Source organism: Curcuma longa, chromosome 12 (genome assembly GCF_044706935.1).
Source record: "Curcuma longa cultivar G26 ecotype Majalengka, Jawa Barat chromosome 12, ITB_CL_G26_1.1, whole genome shotgun sequence".
NCBI classification, from domain to species: Eukaryota; Viridiplantae; Streptophyta; class Magnoliopsida; order Zingiberales; family Zingiberaceae; genus Curcuma; species Curcuma longa.
This window is the reverse complement of record NC_133872.1, coordinates 9,493,983-9,500,205: the sequence shown is the minus strand read 5'-3', so window position 1 is coordinate 9,500,205 and position 6,223 is coordinate 9,493,983. Positions and strand designations below refer to the sequence as shown.

General features: G+C 39.6%; 1 pseudogene; it reads left to right on the top strand.

Annotated features, from left to right (window-relative positions):
* Positions 1-1,715: 1,715 nt before the first annotated feature.
* Positions 1,716-3,333, top strand: LOC141842867 (uncharacterized; annotated as a pseudogene).
* Positions 3,334-6,223: the final 2,890 nt, after the last annotated feature.

Below are 6,223 nucleotides of genomic sequence, written 5' to 3'. Positions count from 1 at the left end.
AGTTCTATCAGTCTGCCCCCATCTCACAACAAGAGGAGTATTCGCTTGATTTACTTCTTGTGGTTGTTGGATTTATGGTCGTACCTGTGGACTTTGTTGTTATAGTTCTGGTTACGAAGTTCTTTTATTTTGGATTTGTGAAGTTTATATTTTGTTTTGTTGTGAGTTATATCGGTATGCATTGAGATTTTTTTTATACATTGTTGATATATTGGTTGTGGTTGGTATTTTATATACATGTGTTGGACTAGTAAATGACCGTGGGCCTATATCATAGTGTACCAGGGATTTTGAATTGTCATAATGGGAGATGCTGTATGAATTTTTCGTACCAACAGTCTCTCAGGGCGTGATAAACCCTAACTTATTCGTGCTCCAAAATTAATTAACTTATTTTTTTTAAGATTGGGTTAGGGTGCATTAATGCATTAACTAAGTTTTCCCTCATGAATATTATTATTATTGAACTATGCTTTCACTTCTTGAAGTGGATAATAAGGCTAATTAATAGCTTAACATGTGATGTGTCGGAAATTTGGTACCTTTATGTCTCACGCGGGGGTTAAAGTCATGATGAGCTGTCAATCAAAGGGGCGTCGACCTCGACTTGTACTGATGCTTGGTTCTCGATCTTGACCTCTGCTCGGTCTCATACGTCGATCATCTTAGTATCAGGTCTCGACCTTTACTCGATCTCGGTTCTCGACCTTTACTCGATCTCAGATCTTGACCTCTACTCGGTCTCGGGTCTTGAGTTCTACTCGGTCTTGGGTCCCGACCTCTACTCGGTCTTGGGTCTTGACCTCTACTCGGTCTCGGGTCCTAACCTCTACCTATGCTCGATCTCGAGTCTCGACTTAAGTTTGGCCTCATGTGCCAACTTGATCTCAGTCTCGAGTTTTTCTTCGTCCGCTTTTAGGTTGAGCTAATAAAGTCCGTTCGTCCGTAAGATCATGAAATCCTAAGACGATTTTCCCCGAAAAACAAGGAAAACATCCTGGAAGACTTGGACAATTGGAATGTGTATATTGGAGTACACTATAAACGGTAGCACGTATCACAAATTATATCTTAAACAGATATTGATGTTTCGGAGATTGTATATATTAATAACTCTATAAAAGGCCGCACTTATCCATGGGCACAGATATACACACAAAACTTTAATTTTCCCATGTCTTTAATTTAATCCCCTTCCTTCTACAAAAATCCTAACTTGAGCGTCGGAGTAGTTTGTTGGGATCCATCTCCGATATCATTCTAACTCTCTTATTGAGTGTTTTTTGGTCTCTTCATTTTTTTCGGCGATCATCTCTAGGGAGCATGCACGTTAGTCCCTTCGTTATTCGGTGGCTTGATCATTCACGGTATTTGATCGGAATAAATTGACGCCGTCTATGAGAAATCTGAGCCAAGACGTTGCGATAGTTAACATCGGAAGAACTAATGACAATCATAATTCCATCAGAGAGAAAAAGTTATGACGGGGTAATAACACATTAGAAAAAAAATTTCTTGATTTTTCATCATGGGTGTTGCCATGGGCTTTGGCAACAACAAATTCTCTCTCCCATAGCATCCTCCGAGGCACGTGACCCTTCTCCTCCTCGGGTCAAAATACTAGGGCTTTTTTTCTCCCTTGCCAATGAAACCAAATCTTCGATCTAATTTTCTTCGCTTCCTCCTCCAATGTATTTTCCGTCATGGGCGTCAATCTCCAAGAACTACTAAGGAGACCCTTAGTGGAGGCGAAACTCCATGAGTTTTTGAGGGGAGAGCCCCTGATCGCTTTTGAGGTCTGCAGATGAAGAAGGCAAGGGGTTGATGGACATGAAACAGCTGCGAGGGCACGGAAGAGGATGCTGAGGGAACAGTCGCCATCCTACCCGAATGCTTCCTCTCGTCATGGCCCCCGTCGGGAATCACCCCTTAGTCTCGCCTCCTGGTCTAAGGGCCTCCCCTGTGGCTGTGCCACCGACGCCGCCTCTAGATCTGTGGCTGCCTACGCTTTTAATGACTCTTCCCCTTCCTCCGTGGAGAATCATGAATCAGCTATTGGTGCAGGTGGAAATTCTCATAGTTTGTCCAAGAAGGTGAACCGGCACAGAGTGAATGATTTCGAGAAAAGCCAATTTGGCAAAAAGCGAGGCTTTAATTTTGAATATCAGTCTACAGTGGGAGAAGAAGTGCCTCCATATTGCCAGGCCAATCAATTTGTACATGTCGTGGACAATGAACAACCTGTTGCAAATGTAAATCTTGTTCATCCTTCTGGGCCTCGCAGTTTCCAAGGGAACGGTAGTCAGTCATACAAGGAAAAACAACACAATCAATGCCAATCATTTGCTCAATTTCTACTGTGATCCAATTTCCCGTCCTGAACCCAGGGCTCCTCCTCCCAGAAGGCAACGCAAGACAAAACCTTGTAACAAAGACTTGTTTCTACAAGCAAATTACAGATTTGTTGTTTTGAATAGAGAAAGCTCCGAAGTTGGATCCGTAGATCCTGATAAAATGTTAAATTGGGAAGATGTGGTTTGTGTCAGATACGAGACTCCTCTTTGCCCACAAGTAACTACATGTGGGCACAGTTACTGTTTTCCTTCCATACTGAGGTACTTGCTTATGGGAGAGGAGAATCACAAAGAGGGATGTTGGAAGAAATGCCCCCTTTGTTTTATGGTGATATCAATCAAAGATTTATATACTGTTCTTATTCAGAATGTTCCTGTACACTTTACACTTTTAACCAGACCCAAGGATTCAGTATTTCCTGTACCCAAAGCTAAGCAAGTTGAAAGTACTCTATCAAGTAGTGCAGATGACCTCTGTGATGCATCTCTAAGTTTATGGTAACTTCGGATGTGAGATTGTCTGTTAGAGAAGGCAAATCTGATCTCACTTTTTGGCTACATACTGGTCTTGTTGATGATTTGGAAAAGCTTCCATATGTCTGTGCTGCGCATGAACAATTGGAGGAAAGGGTGAAAATGTGGAGAGAATTGCATACTTACAACGTTAATACTCAAAACAGAGATAATATATCGAGTTTGACGACAAATTTGGAAAGTGATAAGTTGTGAATCCCAATATGAGATACCATCTTACATTACAGATGAAGATGGATCTTCCATAGAAATTAAGTCTAATGACCTTATATTTCCAGTGGCTGCTGAATCTGAACATCTGGATAGCCCCAAATAAATTCCTCCTTCACATAATGAAATTTCTACCCGAATTAGCAACGAGAAGATCTACGATGCTGAGTTCATAAAAAATTTCAGATTCAGTTTTAATGGAATCTCCCGATCTATTGGCATGATGATCAAGTGAGATTTCCCCAGTGAGAGTTATGTGCATTGGTTTTGGCTTTTGGTTGAAGACTGTAGAATCATTTTATGAGTTTATTATCGATGGTTGAATTTCTTTTGAGAATTTTTCATGGACGATTTACTCTAAAAGAGTCTTGGTCTTCATGATCAAAGTTAAGCCTTTCTAATCCTTTTTTGCTTAACTACTCTAGCTCTTTTCTCTAGGCAAATATTTATTGCATGCTTTCTTAGAAGCGCTAAACTAATCTGTAGAATATGGATTGAAGCATCACAGGAATGGCAACGTCCAAAACTTTCATATCGTTAATTTGCTAAGTTGCCTCTAAAAACTCTTAGGTGTTTTTAAAATTTTTTTTAGTCTTCATCAGTAATTACTCCTCTCGGAGTCCAATCTTCTCGACTTGGAGATAGTTATGGACCGAACGCAAAGATTTGTAAGTCTCTTCCAATTCAGATATAGTCGTGCATTTAGCCTTACGATAGGCACGAAGAACTGAACCCCGAGCTCGCGATATAGCTTTATCACAGGCGTGGAGCACCAAGCTCCGAGCTCGTGACATAACTTTACAATAGGCACTGAGCTTTGAGCTCGCGATATAGTCTTATGATAGGCATGAATCATCAAGCTCCAAATTCGTGACATAGTCTTGCGACAGACATGGATCATCGACACCCAAGCTCGCGACATAGTCTTACGATAGACACGAAGCACCGAGCTCCGAGCTCGCGACATAGTCTTACGACAAGTACGAAGCATCGAGTTCCGAGCTCACGACATAGCTTGACAGCAGGCACAGAGTATGGAGCCCTAAACTTGCGACATAACCTTACGATAGACATGGAGTATCGATTCCTGAGCTCGCGATATAGTTTTACGACAAGCACAAATCACAGATCCCCGAGCTTGCGATTAGACCCGACCACGGTTCAAAACCAACGATTCGACGGTTCAAAACCAACGGTTCGACGGTTCGGAACCGCCGGTTCGACGGTTCATGACAGGTCGACCCTTAACCTTAACCGCCCAAGACGGTTATGGTTCACGGTTCGGAACCTCCGGTTCACGGTTCGGTTCATGGTTCACGATGGTTCGAGATTATTATATTAAAATTTTAAAATTTATATAAAAGAAATATTGAAAAAATAGAGAAAAGTTGATATAGTTTAGTGGTGCGTATTCCTTTCTCTCACGCGGGAGACTCTGGTTCGTTCCTCACTAACGACATGTAAATATAATTTTAAAATAAATATATAAATAAATTTATTGAATAAGTGTTGGTGCAGTTTGCACTAACGATCAAACTCAGATTTTGATGTATGACAAAGTGGTTAAAGTTAGGTTGTTATTTTTAATCTCTTTACTAAGTGTGCAGGGTCGAAAGACTTAGAACCAGACACCAGGCTGAAGTCCAGGGTGGTTGAGCCCTGGCAGGAAGTCCAGTTGGGTCCGCGGAGCCTGACAACTGGCCGAAGACCAAGTTGATTGAGACTTGGCAGAAAGACCAGGGTGGTTGAGCCTTGGCAAGAAGTCTTGGTGGGTTAAGAAGTCAAGTAGAGATGTACGAGGTAAGTGAGGTAAGTCACTGGAGGAGCGAACTAGTGAGGACGAGTCCAATTTTGGACTTTAGGCGCGGTCCAACTTAGACCCACTTTGGTGATCTAAGTTGAGTCCTGGTAAGATCCTGGTCTGGAGTGACAGGATCTAATTAATTCTAAATATTCTATATTTTACTATATTTTATCATTATACTAACTCTATTTTATATGGTTTATTTATAGATAAAATTAATTTTGCATATGAAACAAAATTAATCTTTATTATTATTTATTTTGTTAATATGAAATTTTATTATTTCTATCTATAATAAATATTTAAAGAGAATAAATAAATAAGATAAACTGCAATGCGTGGATCAAGTTTTGCGTTTTTTAAAACATTTGCAGATCTGGATAAACTCAATAGTTTCTATATAAAGCCTTGGTCAGTGCATGAATCACAGAACTTCGATCAACGTCATTCTTCTGCAGCAGCTCGAGCTTTGACACGACTACGTCGAACTTCTGCCAGAAGATCACCTCCAACATCCAAGCTCATCGAGAATCTTCTATTGTTGGGTAACGAAAAAGTTGTTTTTAATAGTTATTGTTTTCACTCATTTAAAAATTAAAAGTGTGGGGTTGTCACACTTTTTCTTATTGTATTCGCCTACTCTACCAGAGTTTTTTTTTCTGGTAGAGAGATTTAGTGGATTGCCCACAGGAAAGGTCCAAGGGACCTGGGCCTTCGAGTAGGAGTCGTCGACAACTCCGAACGAAGTAAAAAAATTATTTGTGTCTTTCTTATTGATTTTTTCTTATCGCTTTGTGTTTATTTTTCCGCTGCACGTTTTTCAAAGCACAAGTTTCTAACTCTGATTTTTAAATAAACGAATTTTTAAAAAGCACGTGATTCACCCCCCTCTCACGTGCACTCGATCCTAAATAAGTTTACTAAAGATGTTGTAGTATAGTGGTCTCTATATCCATTTCTCATGCGAAACTCTCAGGTTCGATCCCCACCAATCGCGTATTATAATATATTTGAAATAAATATATAACTATATTATATATAATATCGTATTGAAATTATGTATAAAAGTCATTGGGGTACAGTGGTGAGTGTCTATTGAGATTTGAGTTCGTTCTCCATCAACGACGTATTAAAATTGAATTAAATAAATATAAATATAGTATATATAAAATTATATTAATTTTATAAACAAAAGGCGTTGTAGAACAGTGGTGAGTATATGTGCTTGTGTCTCGGGATGTCCTAGTTCGATCCCCAGCAACGACATGTTAAATTATAATTTAATTAAATAAAAATAAATATATTTTATATAAAAATGTAT